The sequence below is a fragment of the Hibiscus syriacus genome, unplaced genomic scaffold (assembly GCF_006381635.1).
Source record: "Hibiscus syriacus cultivar Baekdansim isolate YM2019G1 unplaced genomic scaffold, ASM638163v2 tig00109916_pilon, whole genome shotgun sequence".
NCBI lineage: Eukaryota > Viridiplantae > Streptophyta > Magnoliopsida > Malvales > Malvaceae > Hibiscus > Hibiscus syriacus.
In genome coordinates this window covers 727,709-737,084 of record NW_024062526.1, presented here as the reverse complement: position 1 = coordinate 737,084, position 9,376 = coordinate 727,709, and the positions used below count along the sequence as shown (strand labels likewise).

General features: G+C 37.0%; 1 long non-coding RNA gene and 1 pseudogene across 1 annotated transcript; one reads left to right on the top strand and one right to left on the bottom strand.

The window, feature by feature from the left end:
- Positions 1-402: 402 nt before the first annotated feature.
- On the top strand, positions 403-3,607 carry LOC120210176 (annotated as a pseudogene).
- A 457-nt stretch (positions 3,608-4,064) lies between these two features.
- On the bottom strand, positions 4,065-4,755 carry LOC120210147. Its single transcript, XR_005524477.1, has 3 exons — positions 4,569-4,755; positions 4,232-4,325; positions 4,065-4,143 (listed from the first exon to the last, which is right to left on the bottom strand). It is a non-coding gene; the product is annotated as an uncharacterized LOC120210147 (long non-coding RNA).
- Between the last annotated feature and the right edge of the window lie 4,621 nt (positions 4,756-9,376).

Below are 9,376 nucleotides of genomic sequence, written 5' to 3'. Positions count from 1 at the left end.
ATCACTAAGATTATTGAATAGATTCGGTTGAATTGTGTTAAATTTGATATTATATTTAAAACTATAATTGGTTAGAAGATATAAGTAGATTTTTTTTAATTATTTCTTAATTGAATTGAAAAAACATATAAATAAAAATACAAAATATTGATCACATAAAAAAAAGAGTAGGTGAAGGTAAATTGATTGAGATACTAGAAAAGAAAATAAAAACTTGACTTTCGTTTACCAAATATTGTTACCTTATAGATGTGGTAAAACAAATGTAATGGAGAAGTTTAAGGTGCATGATGAAGAAGTAAAAGCCATTTCCAATATTTCCAAGTTCCCAGCTTTATGTATACACTAACTAACAACAACCCTTTCTCAATCCAAAACTGACGACAAAATCTCCATTAATTCTTCTTCTTGTCTCTCCAGAAGTTCTCTCTTTGGTATAACAATGGAGGATGATTCCAACCATTTGGTAAAACCAGAAACTCCCACCACCGCCATGGAAGCTGAAGTTGTAGTTCACGAAGAAGAAAGAGAACCCGAAAGCAATTCACTGAATCAGCCACTTTTGAAGAGAAACAGAACCCTTTCTACCAGTCCTTTAGCCTTGGTTGGAGCCACTGTTTCCCATATAGAAAGCTTGGATTATGAGTAATGATTTTTCAAAAAAAAAAAAATTATTTTCATTTTTCATGTTGAGTTTTGATTGAGTTGTTTGATCTTTTGATTTGGTTGATGATGCAGGATAAATGAGAATGATCTTTTCAAGCATGATTGGAGAAGCAGATCCAGAGTAGAAGTTCTTCAATACATATTCTTGAAATGGTTACTGGCTTTCCTTGTTGGATTGTTAACCGGATTGATTGCCACTGTCATCAATCTCGCTATTGAGAACATTGCTGGCTACAAGCTTCTTGCCATTGTCGGTTTCATCCAGGAGGAAAGGTAAAAGCTTTCTTATTCTAATTCCTTTGCTTTAGGACGAAGATATAATAAGTTCAAAAACAAAGCTTTTGGCTTATGTTGAAGACAATCTGAATTGGATTTTGATACTGAGTAGTTGAATTGTTTGCAGGTACTTATCTGGGCTAGCTTTTTTCACCGGAGTCAATTTTTTATTGACCTTGAGTGCTGCAGTTTTGTGTGTGTTCTTCGCCCCGACTGCAGCCGGTCCCGGAATTCCGGAAATCAAGGCTTATCTCAATGGAGTCAACACTCCAAACATGTTTGGTGCTACAACATTGCTTGTCAAGGTTGGTTAGCTTTTCAATTTATGTGCCTGGTCAAAGCTTGATCCAACTCTGTTTTTCTCTATGTCCAATATCGGTATCGAACACATATTCGGAGATGGTTGCATGGCTATTCTCTGAATTCGAGTGCCATAGGTTTGGTCCATTGGATTCGGAATTCGTTCGATGATCCAGTTTGATATTTGAAGACATGTTTGAGAGTTCTCTCCGGTTGCAGTGTTCTTGCTCGTGTTGATTTGTCCAAAGAGTTCCTTATTTTAAAACTGGATCCAGTTGACAATTAAGACAAAACATAGACAAACAAGCTGTTACATAATGCATGAGACAGTTTTCACTTTGTTTTGTTTATTATAAATTGCAATGCTGATGAATTTTCAATAAATTGTAGATTGTTGGCAGCATTGGAGCAGTTTCTGCTGGCCTAGATCTTGGGAAAGAAGGGCCTTTAGTGCACATTGCAAGTTGCATCGCTTCTTTACTAGCACAGGGCGGGCCCGACAACTACCGTCTTAAGTGGCGTTGGCTTCGTTACTTCAACAATGATCGCGACCGCAGGGACATTATCACCTGTGGTTCTTCGTCGGGTGTTTGTGCAGCTTTCCGTGCTCCAGTGGGAGGCGTTCTATTCGCTCTCGAAGAGGTTGCAACATGGTGGAGGAGTGCCCTTCTGTGGAGAACTTTCTGTAGTACAGCGGTCGTGGTGGTGGTGCTTAGGGCATTCATTGAAATCTGCAATTCCGGTAAATGCGGCCTTTTCGGAACGGGAGGGTTGATCATATTTGATGTTAGTGATGTTAAAGTGAGCTACCATGCCATGGATTTAATCCCTGTGATAATCATTGGAATTATTGGAGGACTTTTGGGAAGCTTATACAATCATGTTCTCCATAAGGTCCTTAGGCTCTATAATCTCATTAACCAGTAAGTTCATGAGCAAATCCGAAACCGATAATCCGATCTTAGTTCTTAGTAAGCGATGACATATTTTGTTCGTTCTGTTGCAGGAAAGGGAAACTGCATAAATTACTTCTAGCTCTCGGCGTCTCTCTGTTTACCTCAGTTTGTCAATATTGTCTCCCATTTCTAGCCCAATGCAGACCTTGTGACCCCTCTTTTCCAGAGACGTGTCCTACGAATGATCGGGCCGGGAACTTCAAGCAGTTCAACTGTCCAGCTGGTCACTACAATGATCTAGCAACCCTCCTCCTTACTACGAATGACGATGCTGTTCGAAACATTTTCTCTAGCAACACCTCTTCAGAATTCCACCATACCTCAATATTGATCTTTTTTGTACTCTATTGCATCCTGGGACTCATTACTTTTGGCATTGCAGTTCCTTCTGGTCTCTTCCTCCCTATCATACTCATGGGCTCGGGTTACGGCCGACTTCTCGGTATGCTCATGGGATCGCATACAAACTTAGATCAAGGCCTTTATGCTGTTCTGGGTGCAGCCTCTTTAATGTCGGGCTCGATGAGAATGACGGTTTCGCTTTGTGTGATCTTCCTCGAACTCACAAACAACCTTCTTTTGCTACCAATAACAATGATAGTCCTTCTCATTGCGAAAACCGTCGGCGACAGTTTCAACCCGAGCATCTACGAGATTATACTTGAACTCAAAGGCCTTCCTTTCCTGGATGCAAATCCTGAACCCTGGATGCAAAATCTCACCGTAGGTGAACTCGTGATGCCAAGCCACCAGTGATCACTCTTTGTGGGATCGAAAAGGTGTCCCGTATCGTTGATGTATTGAAAAATACTTCGCATAACGCATTCCCCATTGTTGATGAGGATGTACCGGTTCCAGGCACTGTGTCCACTGGTGCAACAGAACTGCATGGACTGATCCTCAGAGCTCATCTGGTACAAGCCCTGAAGAAGAAATGGTTCCTAACTGAGAAACGGCGAACTGAGGAATGGGAAGTGAGGGAGAAATTCAACTGGGTCGAGTTATCCGAACGGGAACTGAAAATCGAGCAGGTGGCCGTGACTCGTCGAGAAATGGAAATGTATGTCGATTTACATCCCCTCACCAATACAACACCTTACACGGTTGTAGAAAGCATGTCAGTGGCTAAAGCCATGGTTCTATTCCGACAAGTCGGACTCCGGCATATGCTCATCGTGCCGAAATATCAAGGCGCAGGGGTAAGTTTACGTTTTAACAACCTTATGGAGTCTGCTTATAACGCCATTTTTGTAACGAGTTGCATGGTTCATTTGCAGGTGCCTGCCGTAGTGGGGATCCTGACAAGGCAGGACTTCAGGGCATACAACATTTTGACCGCCTTTCCTCATCTGGCAAGTCACAAAGAGCAAGGGAAACATAATTAATTAATTAATGTCTCATTATTAAAGGGTAATTTGATCGAAGTCTGAACCACACATGTTCATTTGTTTTTGATCATTTTCTTCTCAGGTTTGGAGTCTACTTTTTATAGCAGAGAAGCAACGACCGTGTATTCTTTTTACATTAAATTGCAGTCAGATAATAAGTAAATTTCCATTGATTGAAGATCCCAGGAATATATTATATAGAATTTGCTTATGTTTACATCTTGCCATTCAATTTCAAAAAAAAATCGAAATGATTTAACAAGGATTAAATTGCCACTAATTTTTATTATTAAATAATTTTGAAATAATATGAACACATATTTTCTTATGATAGAAACTGAGTGGAGATCTGAAAACTAAAGTTCCCATCAATTTGACAGCTTCAAAGAACAATTATAAGCAGGAATTGTCTAAATCAACTGCATATGATTGGCACTCATACTAACAACAGTAGGCACGAGGAATGGATCAAGAAACAAGCTTACCTGTAGCAAGAACTGGGTCAAGAAGAAGAACATGCCCTCTGAAATATCCTTGGGAAGCTTCTCGTATATAAGCTAAGCAAATTCAAGAAAGCAGATTAATGGTTGAGAACTAATCATATGTAATACTTAACAGCTTAAAGATTGCAAAGATTTTACTAACCTGTTTGCCACCATCTCCCTCACGGTGAATCAAAATTTTTCCAATTTTTATTCCTTTGCAACATGCGCGTAATGAGTTTTCCATGCTTTCACCACTGTCACAGAAATAAAGAATAAAAACATAAAAATGGTGTGAAGGTACACAAGTAAATCAAAATTTTCGACATCAAAGCATGTAACAAACATCCAGTTAAAGACAATAGTAGGAAAACCTGAAATAAGATTCATAATAACTTTATCATGTGCAACAGAAGATAGCCCGATACCCCATTTTGATTAAACAAGGTCTGCTGTCAAATAATAAAACTGACCAAACCAATACCTGATTGAAAGCTCACCTTCTAACAATGGAAACGCCACACAACTTTTTGCAAAAACCAACCCCAGTATAAACCGTTGCTGAGAAGAAATAGCAGCAAGTTTCAAAGGTAAGCGGAATCTAAATTGTTTCCATGATAAGACATCTTAAGATTAACAGAATTCCATCGTTCTTGTTGGACATCTCCCAGTTGTACGTTCTCAGAAATACCGCTTGTTATGTTGTAAATCGAGTAATGATTAGGCCAATCTTAAAGAAAACTTCATATGAAATTTTCAAAAATAAAAAGCCTAACATTAGCTATTTTCATCCTTTTGGATGTAAATGTTTTGTTTTAAACAACGGTAAAGACAATCTTGGCAAATTTGATGCTAAAAGTGATGAAGAATTTTTCTGGGTTATTCTTAAATTCTAAAGCTTATCGAGTATTTAATAAAAGAACTTTAGTTGTAGAAGAGTCTATACATGTTGGTTTCGATGATAATCCCCTTCCGAGAAGGATTCTTGTTTGAATGATGATGTAGGTATTATAAATATAAATAACGTTGAACATGACATTGGAGAATCATCATCAAAGGAAGAAACGAAAGATGAGGAAACTCAAGATCCTCTCGAGAATCCAACCATTGAATAAAGGGAAGTATCTTACCAAGGATTGTGAGATTATAGGTGATCATCCAAAGGGGTAACAACTCGATCTTCTCTTAGAAATATTTGTAATTATGTTGCATTTATCTCATGCATAGAGCCTAAGAATATTAAAGAAGCATCAAATGATGAACATTGAATTATGGCTATGCAAGAAGAGTTAAATCAATTTGAGAGAAGTAAAGTATGGACATTAGTTGAAAGGCCTAGTAATAAATCTACTGTAGGTACTAGATGGGTGTTTAGGAATAAACTTGATGAAAGTGGTAATATAGTGAGAAACAAGGCTAGACTTATTGTTCAAGGGTATACTCAAGAAGAGGGCATAGACTATGACGAAACATACGCTCCCGTAGCTAGGATGGAAGCAATTAGAATGTTATTAGCATTTACATGTTTTCATGAATTTAAATTATATTAAATGGATGTTAAAAGTGCATTTTTAAATGGTTTTATAAAGGAAAAGTGTATGTGGAACAACCTCTTGGTTTTGAAGATTTAAAATTTCCAAATCATGTTCTTAAGTTGACAAAAGCACTTTATGGTTTTAAACAAGCTCTTAGAGCTTGGTATGAAAGATTGTTAAACTTTTTAATTGAGAAAGGTTTTTCCAAAGGAAAGGTTGACACTACATTGTTTTTAAAACATAAAGGTAAAGATTTATTAGTAGTTGAAATTTATGTTGATGATATAATATTTGGTTCTACTAATGATGTTCTTTGTCAAGAATTTTCTAAGCTAATGCAAAGTGAATTCGAGATGAGCATGATGGGGGAGCTCTCATTTTTCTTGTGACTCCAAATCAAGCAAAGAAAAGATGACATCTTCTTCAATCAAGCTAAGTACGTCAAAGATATGCTCAAGAAGTTTGGACTGAAAATGGGAAGCCACATAACACTCCAATGAGCTCATCGACAAAGCTTGACATAGACGAAGAAGGTAAATGTGTGGATGTTAAATTATATAGGTCAATGATTGGTTCTTTGCTTTATCTAACTGCAAGTAGACGGATATTATGTTTAGTGTTTGCTTATGTGCTAGATTTCAATCATGCCCTAAGGAATCACATTTACTATATGTTAAGAGGATCTTTAGATACCTTAAGGACACTCCGAGTTTAGGAATTTGGTATCCTAGAGACTCTAGCTTTAGCTTGCATGCATTCTCTGATGCGGATTATGGAGGATGAAAATTAGATAGGAAAAGCACATCTGGTACTTGCCAATTCCTTGGAAATATGTTGATTTCTTGGTTTTCAAAGAAACAAAATTGTGTTGCATTATCTACCACTGAAGCGGAATACATTTCAGCCGGTAGTTGTTGTGCACAAGTTTTATGGATGAAACACCAACTTTTTTATTATGGAATTAAAGTAGGTACCATTCCATTAAGTGTGACAATACTAGTGCTATTTGTCTCACCAAAAATCCCATCCAACACTCTAGAACTAAGCATATTGAAATTTGACATCACTTCATTAGAGACCATGTCGCTATGGAAGATGTAGTTCTAGAATTTGTTGATACTTTGCATCAATTAGAGGATATCTTTACAAAACCTTTAGACAAGGAAAGATTTTGGACACTTAGGGAGAATTAGTTTTACTGACCTATCTTCACTTAGTGTTTAAAATAATTTTAGCACTTTTAAGAATAAATGAAAAATGCTTATAATAATAATTTTTGATTGCATTCTTTGCTATTAGTTAGAGGGTGTTTATGTTCTTTGGTTGTTGAAAACATTTTTGATATTTCGATATAACAAATTAAGTTAAATGAATTTTAAGATTTCAAATGTTTTACAAATTCGATTCAATTAACCGAATATCAAATTATTACTCCAAGTTTTTCAACATCAATTTTAATCCTTACTAAATGTGTAAAATTGTGATTTGTACTTAAACTATTTTTGAAAAAAAATTCACAAAGTATTTTGAACCAAAAACAAGCCTTAAATCAATTATTCAAAGGCATGCACCGATGCATCAGTACATGCATCGATGCATCGATGAATTAATTGAACATCGAATGCATTCCATGCACCGATGCACTCTCCATGCATCGATGCACTCTGAATATTTTCAAAACATCGAATGCATTTGATGCATCGATGCACAAGCCATGCATCGATGCATCAGGCTATTTTTCAAACATCGAATGCATTTCATGCATCGATGCACACTTGGTGCACCGATGCATCAAGTGTTCCAACGGTCAAAATATTTGAATTTTACACGAATGCACCGATGCATACTTGATCATGCATCGATGCATGAGACGCTCCACCTAGAAAAATTAATTGTTTTCACACTTAAACGGCTCTATTATCCCCACTAATTATCACCAACGTTCAGAATTGATTCAAGGGGTATTTAAACAAGTTCTGGAGCCATTGATCAATAACAAGAAACATCAATCAACTAGAATCAAGAGAGAGTCAAAGAGAAAGCATCAAACCTCAAGTTTGAGTATTTCAAGCCTATTTTTCATCCAATATTCATTTGCTTTCAAGAACACTTTTGTACTCAATTGTATTTATCCTTGAGTGTTCTTTTCTTTGTTCTAGAATTGTGCAAACATCTTACCTTGTGAGGTTTTCTTGTAAGTTTGCAAATTTGTAATCTTCTCTTTGGGAAAAAGAGTGTTCTCAAGAGTTGGGGTATACTCTTGAGGGATTTTGTAAGGTTATCTCTTTGGCCTCAAAAGAAAGAACAAATTAGTGAATTTGTTGGAAAATCCTTAGTGTGGATAGCTAAGGTAGTGGACGTAGACTTTGTTTGAGAAAGTCGAACCACTGTAAATCGCTGTGCAATTACTTTAAATTTTCTGCAAAAGCTTCCACGAAATTTTTAATTGCCAATTCACCCCTCTCTTGGTCGATTCTGTAGATCGATTAACTCAACAATTGGTATTAGAGCCTCACTCATTTGAAGGTTTAATCACATCTTGAGTCGATTCGGGAAGAGTTACATCGATTACCAAGTCATCAATGGCCTCCACTTCAAATTACGACTCCGGTCTTGATTCGATACCCGTCAACAAGCCTCCTTTCTTCAATGGAGTTAATTACGCCTATTGGAAGAATAGAATGATGTACTTCATTCAAGCAAGTGACATGGGAGCATGGAATGCCGTAGAAGAAGGATACATCAAGCCTATCACTCATCCAAGGTTGTGGAGTGAAGGAGAGACTAGAATGTTCCAGCTCAACTCCAAAGCCATCCATATTATTTTTTGTGCTCTTGGACCAGATGAATACGGAAGAGTTTCATCGTGTACAACCGCCAAAGAAATATGGGACAAGCTTCAAGTCACACATGAAGGTACATATGAGGTAAAGAAATCAAAAATTAGTATTCTAACGCATAGCTATGAAAATTTCAGGATGAAACCAAATGAAGACATCAAAGCTATGACAGATAGATTTTCAACGATTGTCAATGGTCTCAAATCATATGGAGAGATCATCTCAAATGAAAAGCTTGTGAGGAAGTTAGTCTACTCCCTCCCAAAATCATGGCAATCAAAGAAGACGGCAATCATCGAGTCTAAGGACCTATCGTCCTTAACTCTTGAAGAACTTATCGGTTCACTCCTCACTCATGAGATGATACTCGAAGATGAGGTGAACCTTGATAAAGTTGAAGAGACACCAAAGGAAAAGGAGAAGAAGAAAAATATTGGAGTTGCTCTCAAATCCACAAAAGATGAGAGTGATTCTAATAATGATGATGATGACGAGGAAATGGCATTGTTTGCCAAACGGTTCAAAAAAAATGATTAGACCTTACCAAGGAAGAAAATTCAAACGAAACGAATGCCTCAAAAATGAACCAAAAGAGAAGGACCCGATCATTTGCTATGAATGCAAAAAACCAGGACATGTCAAATATGATTGCCCACAATTGAAAAGAAAGGGTCAATCAAAGAATAAGCACAAGGCTCATGTGGCTACATGGAGCGATGAAGAAGGTTCCAATGAAGAGGAACAATAAGTAGCAAACTTGTGCTTGATGGCATTCGGGGAAGATTCTAAGGTAACCTCTAACTCATCCGAGTTTGATGATTTATCTTATGATGAGTTATTTGAGGAGTACAATGGGTTGGCTTCGGATTATGAGAAATTGTTTTTAAAATATAAAAATGATGTTTCAAAATTGAAAAATGAAAACAAACTCAT